Source organism: Mixophyes fleayi, chromosome 2 (genome assembly GCF_038048845.1).
Source record: "Mixophyes fleayi isolate aMixFle1 chromosome 2, aMixFle1.hap1, whole genome shotgun sequence".
Classification (NCBI taxonomy): domain Eukaryota; kingdom Metazoa; phylum Chordata; class Amphibia; order Anura; family Limnodynastidae; genus Mixophyes; species Mixophyes fleayi.
Window position 1 is genome coordinate 280,582,253 of NC_134403.1, and position 18,456 is coordinate 280,600,708.

Sequence of the window (18,456 nt, forward strand, 5' to 3'; positions counted from 1 at the left end):
CTCCCTCAGAGTACCTATCCCACATAAAGGCTAGCATGGCATCTCGCTGACCTGCCTCGAATTGGTCCTTTTGTCTGCTGAAAAGCGACCACCGTCTCCACGCCGACTGATATGTTTTCAGGGTAGAGGGAGCTATTGCCTGTTCCGCGAGCCCTCTTATGCCGGCTTGATGATCTGCCAAACACAAGGAGGACACGGGGTACCAACACCGTCGGCCTGAGGAGCCAGGCTGCGAAACCTGCTCCAATGGAAGCGAGATAACGCGTCAGCTAGGCAATTCTGCACCCCCGGGACATGTTTGGCCCTGAACGAGATGTCATACTGCAAACAGCGCAAAACTAGGTGACGCAGCAGCAATATTGCATGTTGGGCCGAGGCGCTCTGCTTGTTGATGGACTGAACCACCCTCATATTGTTGCACCAAAAGACTATGTGCTTACCCCGCAAAGCGGGAGCCCACAGTTCGATTGCTACCACAATCGGGAATAGCTCGAGGACCAACAAGTTCTTAGTGATCCCGTCCCTATGCCACTCCTCGGGCCATCCCTCCGCACACCAGTGTCCGTCGAGATAAGCCCCAAAACCGGATGCTCCTGCAGCGTCTGTGAACAAGTTAATCTCAGTGTTTGTCACCGGAGGTGACGGCCAGATACGCTTGCCATTGAAACCCCTAAGGAAAACGAGCCATATCTGCAGATCCTCCCTAACCACTTTGGATAGACGTATGATTGCGTGTGGCCTACTCCTACCTGCTGTGGCTCTTTGCAGCTTCCTACAGAAAACCCTCCCCATGGGGATGACCCGGCAAGCAAAGTTGAACCGCCCCAACAAGGACTGTATCTGCCTCAGGGAACTAGCGTTTGCCTCTAACACTTCTGCGATGGCCTCGTACATCTTTGTAACCTTATCCTCTGGGAGCCTACAGAACCCTGCCTTCGTGTCAATCTCGATCCCGAGGAATGAGAGACACGTAGTAGGGCCCTCCGTCTTGTCCGCTGCAATGGGAACGCCTAACACCCTAAACAAAGCCTCCGTGGAGAAAAGGTTATCGCGACAACTCGTGGAGTCAGGAGGCCCGATCACCAAGAAGTCATCCAAATAGTGCCCAATCCACCGACACCCCGTCCCCGCCTGAATGAACCAATGCAAGAAACTGCTGAATTTCTCGAATAGTGCACACGAAATCGAACAACCCATAGGAAGACAGCGATCGATATAGTATCCACCACGATGCCGAAAACCCATGAATTGATACGACTCGGGGTGAAGGGGTAACAATCTAAAGGCCGATTCGATATCCACTTTGGCCAACAATGAGCCCCTGCCGCATTCCTGCACCAGCGCTAGTGCCGATTCAAACGACTGATAACTGACTGAACTGAGATTAACGTCAATTGCATCGTTCACAGATTGACCAGCGGGATAAGACAAGTGCTGGATCAGTCTAAACTTTCCTTCTGTTTTCTTGGGAACTACGCCTACCGGGGACAAAATCAGGTTGGGAATAGGAGGGAGTCGGAACGGGCCAATCATGCGACCCAAACCAACCTCCTTGCCTATTTTCTCGTCTAGCACATCCGGGAGAGCGAGCGCCGATTTTAGATTAACCGGAGCTGCTGTGGAAATGCTACCCTGAACCGGAAGTCTAAAGCCGAAATGGAAGCCGTCGTGGAGTAGGGCCGCGGTATCCCTATCATCAAACCACGCCAGCCACTTGTCCAGCTCGGTCAGATCAATTGGCGATGGCCCCTTGACTCGGCAGAGTCAAACCAGCGCCTCTTCCCCTTCCTCCACTTCCGCGAGCCTTGGCACAATCGATGGCTGGATGATGGCCGCCGCAGGATGTGCAAATGTGCCTGAATCTGCAGAGTGAACCTCTTTGACAAGCCCCTGCATTGAAATCATAACACCTTCCTTTCGGGGGGAGGGCATTTTGTGCCCTCCCTGGCCCTTGAAACCTCCTACCTGCGCTACCTTCCGCAGTCTGATTGCTAGGCCTCATTAACTCCAACCACGTGTCAATGTCTTTAGATCCGAGAGGGAGCTTCTCTCGCCCGCTCATCCGCTTCCTGAAAAGCTCGTCATATGCTCTCCAGATTACCGGGCCGTCCTTTATGAACATCCCGCTAATCAGGTGCATATATCTCCACACCTCCGCCTGCTCGCTGGGCCTGGACTCAAGGTATATTGTGGCGAAAATGGAAAAAGCATTCGCCCATCTAGAGAAGGATCTGTACTTCTCCTCCCCCATGCCCGACTTCTCACAGGCTGCTGCCAGCTCCTTCTTATCCTCACCGGTTAACGCGTACATATCCACGTACTTGCCCCTTCTGATTCTATCCCGCACACTGGGCCTAATACCGTGTGTGATTTCAAGGGATTCTACCTGCCCCAACTCGCTACGAACCGCTGGTTGATCTGTGTCTCCTGAATGGGATGCGTGCTTACTCCGCTTACCTAACAATTCAGTCCCCAACAACTTAATTAGTTTCCTGGGTCTATCATCCGAGCCAGAGGACTCACTATCGGTAGAGAGAACGGGTGAATCCAACAAGTGTGACTTATGTATATTAGCGGAACTGGACTCACCAGCAGGAGCAGGATTCCCGTCACCGACAGACGTCTGCCCTAGCGACACAGATGCGGCCTGTCCTCCTGACGTGTCCTGTATCGCTTCCTCCCTGCGTTCTGCCGTCGTCTGATCCCGAGCCTCGGAACCCGGACGGTCGCAACTGCCGACCCTCATCTCCAGATTCAAAACAGTAGGCTCTGAAACGGAAAGGGGGACAGTCAGTTGAGGTCTGGGCAAATAGTCCAAGCGCCGCCGCACCTTGTTACTATCCCTGTCTTCAATAAAGAGGTTAGGGGCTGCCACGTGGGCCGGACTGGGGAACACTGAAAATTCCTCCCGCCTCCGCTGCAGGCGGCTATCCCCTAAGGGGACACGCCCAAGAAGGGGAAGGGGCCCTGAACTATAATTACCGCCGCTGGAATGGTGATAATCGACTTCAAAATTATTGGACCTACCCCCCTGACCCCCATAAGCAGGCCCCCCCTGCCCCGTACCCCGGGGAAGAGGCCCAATGAGACGTGTATGGGTGAGGCGCCGGGGGAGACAGACGCTGGCGGTGGAAAGAGGGCCACACCGGCGCCTGGATACTGTCTCCAAAATCTCTTGTGTGCCTGGCGGGAAGTGTGCCCCCCCCAGATGGTGACGTTGGTCCCCGTGAGGTGGGGTGCGAGCCTGGGACATGCCAAAACCCTGATGACCCCTACCTTTATTAAACCCCCCTGCAGATGCCCCACTACTATGGGAGAAATGGGCTGGGAGGGAAGGACAATTGGTGGAGGGCAGGAGGGTTGTGCCCTTGAGACCTAACCCTCATGGCTGGTTCAGGGGGGGTAATGGGACATAGGGTAACTAGGGCCTGGCCCAGGCTCCTAACAGGACTGGGGGCAGATCCGCCTGCCAAGGGAGGGGGGGTGCCCACCTGCAGCTGCTGGGGCTGACCGCTGCTGTCCCTGACTGTGCCGCTGGCTGACCCTGCAGCCAAAACATCCAAGGCGGTGCGAAAAACGGGAGAATGACCGGCAGAGGGGACCAGAGAAGGGGCACCGCTTGGGATGATGACTGGGGGGAAGGAAGAAGGTGGCAGGGCGGTGGATGAGGGGGTAAGATGGCGGCGGGAGGGAGCGGGGGAGGGGGACCTGAGGCGCGCCGGGCGTGGGGCATTTCTCCTAGGACGGGGCATGTTGGCAGAACGGAGGAGGACAGAGGGGGGAGGCGAGTAAGCGGAGGAGGGGGGATATGAGGCAAAGAAGGAGAGAGTTGGGGGAAAGCAAAAAGACCGAATGTGGGGGGGGCGGGGCGCGGGGGTGAGAAAATAAATGGAGGGATGCAAAATGTTAAGGGAAAGATGTGGGCTAATGGGAATCTATGTAACAGAACAATGAATAAATCCACTAATGGTACTTATCCGCTTCTCTTGCTGCTGGGTCTCCTACAGGAATCTCGTGCTGCAAGTGAAGCCAAGCAGGAAGTACAGCCTGCTATATTCTATCAAGGTCCCTCCCACGTGAGCCACCATTGGCTGGTACCCACCCCATGTTAAACCACACAAGGTAATTATTCAGCTTGTTACAAACCCTGTTGCCCTTTAAGTGCGTTTGTCCTAAAAGCCTCACTTGTCATTCAGTGTTTTTTAATTAAATACATTTATTAGAATGTAATTAATGTCAATAGTACATAAAATACATTCTGGGTATGTGCAGAGTAATTGTGAGCATTATATGCAACGTACCAACTGTTACGCTCCTTAATAAATCAGGCCCTATGTGCTACCGATCTTGTTATCTACTATTTTGCAGAGTCACTTACTATTGTCCAGGGTCACAATTAAGAGTATTAAAGCTTTAAGCATCTATGGGACAAGGACTGATGTGACTTATTAATTAGTCTCTGAACAGTACTAATGGTGAGCTTCCCAATGAGTGACTGGTGGGCTTTGTATGTAATGACTGTTTTTAATGTATAAAAAGCAATAGAGAGCACTGGAAATAGAGAAAGCACTTAGTAGATCAGGTATATATGTTTAACTTTTTTATAAATATAATAATTGCACTTCAAATCAAGTAATCAAAATCAGATGGCCATATCCTTGTGTCCTCCTCTGCTCCGTATTTCTGATTACTCGTTCTGCAAGCAATAAAGAGGTACTTCTAACAAAACTAAACTGCTGTAATTTTAAATAGAAGCCCCCTTTAAGACATGAGTGAATCAATTATCACATAATGTGTCTAGTGCAGGCTGACACAATGGTTTGTGTAGCGCAAATTACATCTTTTCACTGTGCACACAAAAAGAATGCACACATATCCATGAATACAAACCTGCATGCATCTGTCATTTGCAACCCTTAATGTCTCAACTGGAGAGGTAGAACAGGGAGAAAGTGGGCACTCTTACATGACAGGTAGAGAAAGGGCATGATCATGGAAATGCACACCAGCAGTTTTGTGCATATGCTCCTTTTACGAGGCATAACTTTTGTACTTGCAACAGGGCAGGTGCAAATCCATGATGATAACAAGCTGCAACACTAGTTAATCACTTCTGATTGTATATTTGTTGAATCACCCCCACAGCCAGGGCCGGACTGGGACTAAAAATTAGCCCTGGCATTTAAAGCACACAGGCCCACCTCAGTTCCAGATAATAATAATAATATTACAGTACTTTTTGCAAAGGTCATTGTTATACGGTGTACCGTGAGATACTACCAGAAGCTTGACTGTGTATTTGCTGCATAGGACTTAACATTATCAGATAATGGTATGTACACGACCGGCAAGAGAAATTTGGGGCCCAGGTAGAGTGAAATTTTGGGGCCCTCTCCATAGACGAGCAGCAAACAAACCGTGTTCCACCGTGTGACCACATTGTGCTGGGGGTGTGGTCAACATGGGGCATTGATACATATATTGTAATAAATCATTACATTTATACTGGTCCACTTTGACCAAAGATTATAGATATGTGCAAATGATGTACATGTTTTGCAACTTCCTTTCCTGTAGTTTCCAAAATGACATCATCAGAGCTCCCAAAATGTATTTATTTTAAAGGAGGCCCTGAATGGTCATCTGGCAATCTGACATTTCCTGATTTTGGTCTAGTTTTGCCTACAGGACCAGTCACCTCCAAGTCTTGTTTCTAATAACATAGTGATAGACTGCAGACACTATGGGCCTGATTCATTACCAAATACAAACTGTAATGTCATGTGCGGTTTTTAAAACAAAAAAAAAAACACGTGCATTGGGTATATGCATGTTCGTATTCAACAAGGAGCGGACGTGAAGATACGTCTGGTGATGAATACGGGTCTAGGTCCGTTCTGCTCTAACAGACAAGACACTGCAGGATATGTCAAATACATATGTGAAATATCAAGTTACAATAGAACACACAGGAAAAAAATAAAAACTATTCAATTAATGTCACCTATTAATAATATAGCCATTAATGAATAGGTTTATTAAAGGGCTCACTGTGTATGTTCCCACAAACTTCACATCAACCTTAAACTTTAAACATTTGCATGCAAATAAAGACGCGTAGACCTGGATAAGTTATTAAAAAATGTGAAAGTGAAATTTTGGGGCTCCCTCCATAGACGAGTAGCAAACAAACCATGTTTCACCGTGTGACCACATTGTGCTGGGGGTGTGGTCAACATGGGGCATTGATACATATATTGTAATAAATCATTACATTTATCACGCCATTCCAGCCACATTATGACACTCCCAGTCCACTGTACTTATCTATGCTTCTGATAATGCTGAAATCCATCAGGATGGGAACACTTTGTCTCACAAGATTATCAAATCTTGTGATACTTAGAGCTCCTTGACTTGCTCTGCAGGCTGTGTCCTGTCCAAGGACCGGGAGCAGCTATCAGCACCCTTCCCCTAACCAGAACTGGATTGAGGCTCGAGGGGGCCCAGGGTTTTTAAGACAGCAGGGCCCTTATTGTGTAACATGGTTATCATTTTTGACAAATACACAGGCACACAGCTCTGCTTTCATAAGCAGTACATTGTGAAGCGGGACATACCTCCCAACTATCCTTACAGTCAGACTAAATCCAGATTAAGCGAGACAGTAACCCAAATTCAGGACTGTCCTACCAGATTCAGAACACTCGGCAGACTTTCCTTCTCTCTCCTACCTGTTCTTGTCACTTTCACCACTTGTGGCAGCTGGTTTCTTTAGCTCAGTTCCTGCTTGTCTGGATCCTGGAATGTAGGATGCCCTACTTTGAAAAAAAAAATGGGTACTTGGGATTTAGAAAACTCCAACAAGCTTCAGTGTTATATCAATAGCCCTCACATTTTATAATTAGGCCTCCCTCCATTCCCAACAATAATAATATTCACATTTAATAAGTAGACCTATTTCCCTCCTACCAGCCCCAACATTAAATTAACAGTATACCCATTTACTCAAAACCTATTTCCCTCCCTCCAAACAATTCCAGCAATAAATTGAATAGCATTAACGTTTAATAAATATAGCTATAGCTAAATCCCTGCACACTGCGTGGCAGACAGAGATTCAGTGGCGTGCGGCCTATGCAAGTAATCACATGGGACGTGCACCACATGACAGGTGCCATCCCATGTGATTACTTGAATCTCTCATTTCACTGCATTGTCAGGTTTGTGGAACCAGCTTGAGATGATTTTTGCTATGTGGCATATCCTGCTGGAAGTAACCATAAATGCAAATGGTCAGCAACGATACTCACGTAAGCTGTGGCATTTTAACAATACTCAATTGATAATAAGGGGCCTAATGTGTTCCAAGAAAACCTTGCCCACACCATTAAACCACCACCAGCACAAGTCTACACCATTGATACAAAGCAGGATGAATCCAAGGATTCATGTTGATTATGCCAAACTCTAACCCTACAATCTGCATGTCACAGCAGAAATCGAGATTCGTCAGACCAGATAATGTTTTTCTAATCTTCAACTATGCAATTTTTATGCTTAGCTGAAAAGAGTGGGAGCTGTACTGTGTTTTTCTGCTTCTGTAGCCCATCAACTTCAAGGTTTGATGTGCTGTGCTTTTATAGATACTCTTCGGCATATCATTATTATAAGACATTGTTATTGAAGTTTTTTAAGCTACTGTTGTTTTTCCACTAAAAGAACAGCCTTTTTTGTTTTGTGCACCATTCTCTGTAAACTCTAGAGATTATTGTGCATGTAAGTCACAAAGGATCAGTAGTTTCTCCTATACTCAAACCACCCCATTTTGCATCAACTATTATTCCACAGTCAAAGGCATTTCTTCACCAATTTGGTGTTTGGTCTGAACAACAACTGAACCTTTTGACCATTTGTGCCTTATAAAGTGTCCACTGAGTGCATACACTCTCGGTGTAAATGTGGTGCATATGCTGTCTAGACGGAACAGGATGCATCTTGGGAGGTTTTTGGCTCTGTGTATGGTTGAAAATATACTATTTTTGCATTATTTTTTTATTTTTTGCAGAGAGGAGAGTGTAAATTACGCTCATTTTGCAAACAACGCAACATCAGACCCAATGTTGGTATATGGCATGATGCTGGCGTCTATTGTTAAAACCTTCTAAAAGTAATAAATTGCAGCAATATCCAATGAAGTCAAAGGATATACAAAAATATCATGTAAATATACAAATATGCTCTAAAAGGTAATAACTAATATTATTGCTAAAACAGAAATAAAACAATATATATATATATATATATATATATATATATATATTTCAATTTACTGCTTCTAAAATACACATTAAAATCAAAGCAACCATTAAACCCTACAAGTGAATTAAAGTAAATCCAATAGCTCTCTTGTTTCCATAGAAGGCCTAATCTATACCCTACCCCTTTCTTTGTCAATGGGGATGGTATCAATGGCTGGTATTAAGTCCAGTCTTGTTGTTTAGTGGTTTCAATATCTCATTCTTTCATAAGTTCCATAAGGTCCAATGCACAGTGAAATGTTTCTGGAGCAGTGAAGTGTTTAGAAAGTTGCTTGTATATGTCAGGCGCTGTCCCCGCACCTTCACTCAGTGCCGGGGAGAGACGCTTGATTCATTGCTAGGCAATGGGACAAATGACGCACTTCCGCCCGGCTGCCGGGCGCATGATTTTGTCAACTTGCTCAGTTTTACATTTAATAAAATTGTGTTTTTAAATATGGCGTCCAAATTACCGAAAACCGTTGATTTGACGAATAGTTCAGTTTAATATATTTATTCTGAGGTCTTATTAACTGACCTACTTGCAGGCTGAAAAAGCTCTGAGGTTTCCAGTAAACTCAGACACACATTCAAATATAAAGATTCCCCATCCCTTCCAACTCATTAAAATATCTAAATACATAAAATTAAATGTTTTTTGTGGATCTCATGATGTAGATTGTTCTTGTTCCATGCTAGTAAATGATGTACATTTCCCATTCTGTTCATCAATCAAAGACTAATTAAATCTTATATATGAATAATCTAATGCAAATCAGAATAAAAGAAGACAAATTATTCATTAAGTTGTTTATACTGTTTCACACCCGTCTACTGTTTTTCCTGCCGATTTCCTTGGCGTAGGCAAGGCTAATGAGTTCCATCTTTTCGGTTTGGAATGTTGGGAAGATTGCTATCTCACTATACCTAATGTGCTTTGCTTAGCAATTTGCATTTCTTACTGCATGTGTTTTAAATAATAAATCCCCATGGTACCAATAGAACCTTAATTCTTCAATTCTCAATCTAGACCAATCTAGTTTTCTTGAGATTCTAAAATTCAGCTTTAATATTCTGACATTGGTGAATTAACTCTCTAATCAGCCCAGATTTTCCAAAATTCTCGAAATGAAAAACACTCACTGAAGTGTGAAGAGGTACCCAGTTGTGGAGCCAGTTACCCGATTGTCATCAACGGGATGCAGGCAAGTCCTCTCTTCCGACCAAGTGCCTCAGCATAGGTGACATCAAATAAGAACAAGAGAAGAGGAGCTGCTGGCTGGAAGAATGGGAGAAGAAGGAAACATCAAGGAGATCTCTTTTCTACGTAAAGAGGTGCCCAGTTGTGGAGCCAGAGTTACCCGATCGTCCTCACTGGGATGCAGGTAAGCTCACTCTTCTGACAGTGCGTATGTTTTACATACTTTTTCTCCTTGCCATTGTCACCAATGTCGGACACAAGATCCATGGGCACTAATTCAGGCACTAGTCCCATGCAGCAGACAAGCATAAGGCCTGGGACCACATTAATTTAATTCATCCTTTATTACATTTATATTTTTTTACACAGTTTATATAGGCTTAACTGCCTCTCGGCTGAGAGAATATTTGTAGTGCTTTTGCTCTCTCAGTGCTAGATTGTCAGCCTGAAAGAAGGCTGAGGATACAAACAAACAGGGATACAAATAAGTAGAGGTAAGAAATTCCAGGGGATTCACTGCACAAAGAATTTACTATTCAACCCTACTCTAAAGGGGCTATATTCACTAGTTCACTTGGAGTGCAGTCCTGATCAGTGAGCCTCTGACAGTAGGGCAGGGATGAAGCCCAAAGGTCTTCTGCTTTTTTCAGGTACACAAAGTAACCAAGTCCACAGAGATCTTTGATAGCTAAGTAGCTAGCACGATCCTCTGATCAGTCAAATAGTCAGAATTTTCAGGCAATATAGAGATGGATGCAGTAGCATGTGCTATTTATATAGACTCAAAACCATTCTTCACCCTGCCATAAACTAAATAGGCACTTAAAATCCTTCATAAATACTGATGGATGTTTGAGCAGGATAGCCAGTTCGGCAGATGAAGTAGACTGGCGGATGAGGTAGTCTGGCAAATGAGGATGTCCAGTTCATTTCTTCCCTGGAGTTCAAAGATGGCAGAACTCTTATACTGTGAACAAGCAGGCTTTCACTACAGGAATATTGTAATATTACTGTTGAGCATCAGGTCGGTACTTTGAGAACAGAGCACAAGAAACTATCTAATAGTAGGATTTATTCACACTATACACTAATCTGTATTGTAACCACAATTTGCTTCATCACAGTACCCTTAACTCAGGGATATATTCCATAGGAGACTTCTAGCCAACACAGACATACATCTAGGAGCCCCCTCCCTCGGTATGTAGTTGTGAGGGTAATACCGTCTCCATTCACAGAATAGAGGCTAACACATGATAATCCTGACAAAGGAAAGCAGTTATTGAAGATGCCTCCAATCCCCAATTGCTGCAAATATATTCTAATGAACATGTGCTGTTTTTTGTGTTACAGGCTAGAATACAGTAACTGCATTAACAATTCTATAGGAGACATGCTGTACCAATAATAGGTCAATCTTTATATCTGTGAACCCACCTGGCAACATTTAAGAAAAGATTAGTTGTAACATAAGGCACAAATATGATAAAACATTTAAACAAAAGCAAATTAGCAGTGGCTAACAAGAGGGGATGCCCAACGTCACCTTACTGTGACTCATATCCTGCTCTTGCAAAAACAGCCTTGATTCTAGTGGCCTCCATGCAATACAGAGATAATTATAGTAACTTAAATACAGACAGCACTTGTGTAACTGATATACAATATAAAGAGCATACTAGCAAATGTCATACAATTTAGACAGCATCTTAGTGACTATCATACAATACAGAGAGCATTCTATTTACCAAAATATAATACAGAGGGCATCTTAATCACTGACACACAAAACAGAGCATCCTAGTGACTGTCAGAAAATACAGAGAGCATTTTAGTATTAGATATACCCAGAAAAAATATATCCTTGTGACTGTCATACAATAAGCTTCAATTTCTTCCTTATTACATGCACCCCAAAGTGATTATCTCCCATAGGTCCCCTGCATTGATTTTACCCAGATCATGGACTTCCCTGTATTGATAATTCCAGAATATAATGCCCACTTTGTATTGGTAGACCCTATGTGTGGCTCATATATCCCTAAATGAATTTTCCCATATACTTGTACTGTAGACACTGCAGTGCAGGTCTGAATTCACTGTTAATCTTGTGATATGAGAATTTCCTTATCTCTCAAGCTATGTTAAGAGCTCTACAATGCACTGAGAGATAGTGTGGCAGCAAATCATACTGCAGCTGTCTCATTCTGATGTACTGGCAGACTACCTGTCATAGCTTGCTCACTTCTGGGTCCACTACCTCTAGCCAAGGGCCTGCCTTGTTGAGCCTAGGCTGCCCAGCACCCCTCCCTCTTAAAGCATAAATAAAAAATGGACAGAAAAAAAACCTCTGTCGTGCCAGTGGAAAAAAAAAACCCATTAAATCACCAATTCTCTACAATCGAAAAATGTATTGTTCATGTTTCATGCATTAAAAATCCTCATGTTTAACATCAATTAATGAAAAGCATTACTGCAACATTGATGTTAACAATCTCTGAATAGACCTCAAATGAGCATATTTTTAAGCCTAGTGTTCACATTTACCAGGCCATTTTAATGGTTCAATAATTTCATTTAAACATTGATTGAAATTTAGCTCTAATTTAGCATATTTCCTATTTAATTGCTTGCACTAATAACGATACATGGCAAGCCTTTGTTCAACTGTAACAGCAACATATAGGTCAGATGATACAGCCTTGTTTATATAGTATAATATTACGCTTAACAATACATTTGATATTTCTAGATACGGCATAACAACGTGTGAATTATTATAAATTAATTGGTCCTTTTCAGACATTAGGATAGCAAAAGAGCAAAAAATAAAGCTGCTGAATACAGAATATACACAAATATACAAAAGTACAATAACTAGATCTTCAATAATTCAGTTCAATTTCTAACTTGCTTATTTTAATGAGTTTTAATGCTGGCCAGGTATTGGTGTTATATATTTCCACATTGGAGGATCAACTAAATCCCCTCAACTAATGTTTGCAGTATCAGCTTATTGCTAAAATCTATCCCTTACATCAATAATTGAAAATGATTGTCCACACTCTGATGGATAACTGTGTCAAGCACATACTTTAAGCTCATGTGACTTGTCACCACAACAAGGGATTAATCACTCTTTCTACTCAGTGTCATATTCCATTTTAACTCAAGCTAAAGAATAAGCGGATTTAAAACACAAAAAGGCATAATATTCTATCTATCAATGCCTCAAGAATTAAGGCAATGGGTCTCAACCGTTGGGTCAGGACATCAAATGGTGCCCCAGAAAGTTTGGTGATCTCCAGCAGTTGAGATGTTCTATATGTTCTATTGTGATACATGTTATATGTTAGATTCCCAACTAAAAAAGACTGAGTACCACTGACTTAAGATACTACACCTAATGGTGCCCTCTGATCCACCACAAAGCATAACACACATTGGCAAACTAGAATTTAAAGGGTAAATCCATTGATATTCAGCTGTCAGAAGGTAAACAACATAGCCAAATACCAATTATCCTACCATTAATGGCAGGTGAAACAGTCGTTAGACAGCCACTGTGATGGTATGTAACTCCCAAATGACAGGGGTCTACATGCAGGGCCGGATTAAGGAAATGGAGGCCCCTGGGCTAAGGGCCTCCAATCCCCCTGTGATCCGAGCCGTCCCCCCGTGATCCGAGCCGCCCCCAAGGCACTTACCTCCTTCCCCGTCGTGCTGTATGCTCTTTACTGAGGAGATATCGTAAGAGTGAGACTCACGAGATCTCCTCAGTAAGGAGACTACAGTGCATCGGGGAAGGACCGTACTGAAAGTGCTCAGCAGCATTGATTGTGCCGGGGGCGCCCCTGCCCCCGACCGATCAATAATGCTTCTGAGCACTTTCAAGGGCCCACTGGATGAATGTAGCCGAGTTTGCCCTAGGGTTAATCAGGCCCTGTCTACATGTCTCCAGTTTACAGCATAATTAGTTCAGACCTTTTCAGAATTACATGAAATTTCAAAAATGTACTACAGAGCTTTAACTGTTTCTCAGAATTATTGATACATCACAACAAATTCTGATCACGAATATATACTCCTAAAATTCCATTTTGGAATTTTAAAGTGGGTTATGTTGTGCGTAACTAAATCTACATAGTTGCCGCTCTCATTATACTATCGCAAACATATATCACAACCTTTATTAATAGCCCCCAATTAGTCCATAATTTTTTTGTCTGCATAGAGCTAAAACCGGAGTTACTTTGTTTACTATTAAACAGCAATGCATATCACAAATAGCTCCAACTAACTCTTGAAATTATTACCTTTCAATTATCTAGCTTGAAAGCATTTTTAGCATCACAACTATGTTTTCAAGTTATTGAGCAATCATTGCAAGACTTTTATTCAGTGCTAACTAACTGTAACTGACATATATGGAGTAATATATAAAAGAACAGCTGTTTTGGATTACATGCCACTTTGTGACTATGTCTAATGACATGAATAAATGTTTAGGGATATTTAGTAAGTTTTCACTGTTTTAGTGTGGATTTCCACTTGCAAGAATCATAGGGCCTGATTCACCAAGGCATGCATACTGAGAGCAACCAGTGTTTGTTATTAAAAGCACGTATTTTGGATTTGCGCGTTCCCGAATTCATCAAGGTACATATCTCAAGATACATGCTCTGGGAAATTAAGTGTTTATTTTTAGATTTTTATTTTTTTTTAATCCATGAATAACATTCTTAATGTCAACTGAGCATTAAATACATTTTTGGAGCAAGAGATACGATAGAAAAACAAGTAACTGAGATGCTCAGAGTTTGATTCGGACATGGCTGCAGGCGTTTGAGTTTGGCACGACCTTACTGTAAATTGAATATGACAAAATGCCCCTTCCCTGTACCATTCACTCGCCAACATCGTAGGCTGAAATAAGTATCCTTTGTGTTCAAAGACGGAGCAGACTAGGCTGTCTACCTGAAAGAAATGTGGTCATCTATAAAGTGTAAAAGGACCAACTATCAACTATTTAGGAGATCACAATTCTGTGTGCAAGCATTTGGCTAATCCAGTGATTGGGCAACAACCACAATAACAACTGATGTCAGGATAAAGTTCAATCCATGGTAATAAAAGAAACAAAGAAGCAATGGATTCACAAACAGTGCAGTCAAACCACAGTTCATCTAAATATTGGATGATTTATGTGTTATCTGTGTCACCACTTATGTGAAGCCTCATAGTTGATTAATCCAGTAAAATATATGGAAGAAACATGGACACACTGTCAGCATATGTCAAAGTTCATCAGGGCTATTAATAAAATTAAATACTCACCTTGAGATAATACTAATGGCTATGGTTGCCAAAAGTTCTGGACAAAAAAACTGTCCCTCTTATTTGTTTCTGTGCTACCAATAACATCAGAGCTAAATCACATTTTAGCTGTTCAGTCCGATAAAATACTGGACAGGTAGCAACTTTACTAAAAGCAACATATAACCCAATAAATGCTTGTATACGCAATAAAGTGATTGAAAAGAATAATATGCCTGTTTAAGCTGGCAACTTCTCAAGGGATGTCTGTAGAGTGGCCCAACAATGACTGAATTAGGATTTAGGCAGTTCATTAAAGAAATATAAAAACATATAATTCATGTGTACAATATAATAAATAGAAGTTTAGGGGCACCAAGGAGCATATGTTTCTTTGTCTTTGGATTACAATCTTTGCAATAATTTTTAAAATTCATTCTGGATTTTGCCAAGTCCAATAAAGGTTATTTAACAATTGATCTTTTGTGAAAACTACTAGTTTTGCCCCCTTGTATTATACAGTAAAATATTTCCAATTTTATAATCAGGTCACTGTAGGCCATACCCCTGATTGACCCCGAACACTAATATGATCCACTCAGCCAATCCCCCACTTCACTGGACCATGGTCCCTAATCACTACGCTATTCCTCATTTTGCCACATAATAAACTAGAAATACCCCAGAAAAAGGGATGTTTGGGGTCTATGTTATTGACACATGAACCTTAAAACCTTACTCAGTGAATGATATTAATACTAGCATTTCCTTAAACAGAGGCCCCGATGTGCCATCCAAAAGTATTGCAGTGGCGCACGCAGGGGGGGTTTCTGGGTCTCCAGAAACCCCCCCCCCCTCTGCTGAAAAGTGCCCTACATGTCGGCACTGTAGTATACAGCAGCCGCAGCGCTGTCTAAGAAGCGTCCGCGGCGGTGCTGCATTGTATACAACAGGTCTCTAGAATTTTTATTTTTTTTCCGGGGGTGGAGGAAACCCCCCCCCGACAAATCCTCCGTGCGCCCCTGTGTTGGTACATTTTCCTGTGCTCCAATGAATAGTATTGCATAAGGATAGCAGGACCTGCCTAACCCAGCTTACATCTAGAGATGAGCAAAATTGTGGCAACATTTCTTGCAAATTGAGTTTCATGGAGGACCAGGACATTGTGCAGTGGCGCATTGTTACGACGATAGAAGCATTCAGTGCCATTTTGCTTCATAATTCTGCTAAATGCAATTCTACACTTTATTTTTAAATTTGCATTTCATAGAATTTACAGTCTATGAATTACAATTCATTCTGTTGAGTGTATGTGGTTGTAGTTGGACTGGAAACACTTAGGGGTAAATGTATCAAGCTCAGAGTTTTCCGGCGGGTTTGAAAAGTGGAGATGTTGCCTATAGCAACCAATCAGATTCTTGCTATCATTTTGTAGAATGCACTAAATAAATGATAGCTAGAATCTGATTGGTTTTTCAAACCCGCCGGAAAACTCTCAGCTTGATACATTTACCCCTTAAGCTCAAATTATACCATCAAATATGCAAAATTTCAAGAAAAAATTTAAACTGAATGGACTATTTTTTTTAAAAAAAAAATTGTATGGTAAAGGTTTTGACAATTTTGCTCAGTTTTACTTACATTAAAAGCTCATGTCAGCAATATTTATATGGTTAGATAGTATTACTTAGTTTTAATAGATATGTAGTATGATTTCATAAAACCACTATCATAGAAATAATAAATGTTACTGTCTACAACTAGGTTATCATGATCAGATAGTGAACAGAGCACTGCTTTTCTTTGTTTTTTCCTCTGCAAATTATTTGCACCGATAAAGAAATGTTCCTTATTACAACAGCTAGTGGTTTTAGCTGTTTTATGTGCCTCTGAGATAAGTGTAATACCATGCAACAGAATGTGTGCATTACTCATTTGTTTTGTGTATGGCCCTGACAGGGTTAGTGCAGGGTTACTGAGCATCCTTATCTATATTCCTGTCTGTAGTTTCTGTATATTACCAGCCACAAATCAATTTCTATTTTAAATCCTCCTATTCACATGAATCTTCCACTTTGTGCAGTTGGCAACAAACCGATCTGAACTTTTCTGCTGATTCTCACTTACATTTATTGAAAGAGAGCATTAACTGAAAGCATTTTATGTAGGCTCAGAGGTACTTTAAACATTGCAGTAAGAACTGGGGTTTACCACTACATACGAAACGACGATTACATGTGTAGTTTGCACATATAGAGAAAGATAGGCAATGAGTGAGAGCGCAGGTGAGGAAGTGTCAAGAGAAAATATTTTTTAAAGAGGGGAACACAAATGATACAGATGGCAATCAATATAACACAATCCCTAATGTGGAGGGCTTACCTGTCCGGGGCCATCGTCGTTCCTCGGGCGGCGGTTCCCTCGGTTCAGCCAGGACGGTGAGCCAATCAGGGCTCACCTCCCGGCCATTTCAAAAAGAAGAATGGCGGCGGGCCAATCCGGACCCGCCATGTCGTCACGTGGCGTCGCGTCGACGCTACGTGACGACGCTAGCGCGGCGCCGACTATTTAAGTCGGCGTGCGCGCCGCCATGGGCAGTTCGTCGGCGGAGAGAAAAGGAAGAGGACGCGTCGCGGAGAGCTGCGGGATCAAGAACAGAAGAGAAGACAGCGGAGACCAGCAGTGGTGGCAGAGAGCCCTTGTTAGGGCTAAGAGCGCCTCTGCTGCCTGAAGACCGGCGTGATCAAGACAAGAAGCCGACGGCTGAGCGTGGAAGCAGCGGCAGACGGGGAAGGAGTCCAGGAGAAGCTCCCCGAAGACAGCACCAGGTAAGGCCCTTGCCAGGTTACTCCTCTCCCGGGCCCACGCCCGCAGCACACTCAATAAAGTCGGGCACTAGGCCCGTGGGCACAGTCGGGCACAAGGCCCGTTGGCACAGTAAATTAGGGGCACAAGGCCCAGGGACCTGGGCACTAGGCCCCTACTAATTAGTGGGCCAGTAGGCCATAATATTGGTGGTAAAGGGGACAAGCCCCTGTTAGTTAGACAGGGGGCGTGAGAGCCCCAGGTGCAAGGGCACAAGGCCCTTAGGTAATTAGTGGCCTAGAGGCCAAAGGAAGGCCACAGGGCCTGGTTAGGGGCTGGTAGCCCGTAGGCTATAAAGGGCACAAGGCCCTAGTAGAGAGGTAGGGAGGCCACAGGCTCGGTAGGCAGGGGCTAGGACCCCTAGGTAGCAGGGCACAAGGCCTTAGTTAGTGGGCTCAGAGCCCTGAGGTAGAGAGGGGGCTGAGGCCCATTAATCAGAGTACAAGGCTCTGTGTAGCTGGGCAGAGGCCCATGGTGTGAAGGGCAGAGGCCCTGGTGGTGATGAGGTAGAGGCGTGGGAGCCTCGTGAGTGTAGGCGCGGTCCTGTGTGAGGTGAGCACACGTGGTTAGGAGGTACAGTAGAGCGGAGGCTCCTGTGGTGCTGTAGCAACCGGCTGGTTGGCTAACAGCGGTGTGCTCTGGTAAGTAGCTTACAAAGTACTGTATATTGTATTCTGTCTGTGCGGCGGGTATTGTTGAATTACAGTATTTTGGGTGTGCTACGTAGTTGTGTCCAGGGGCAAGACGTCAGACCCCCATTAAAGGTAGGCTCTT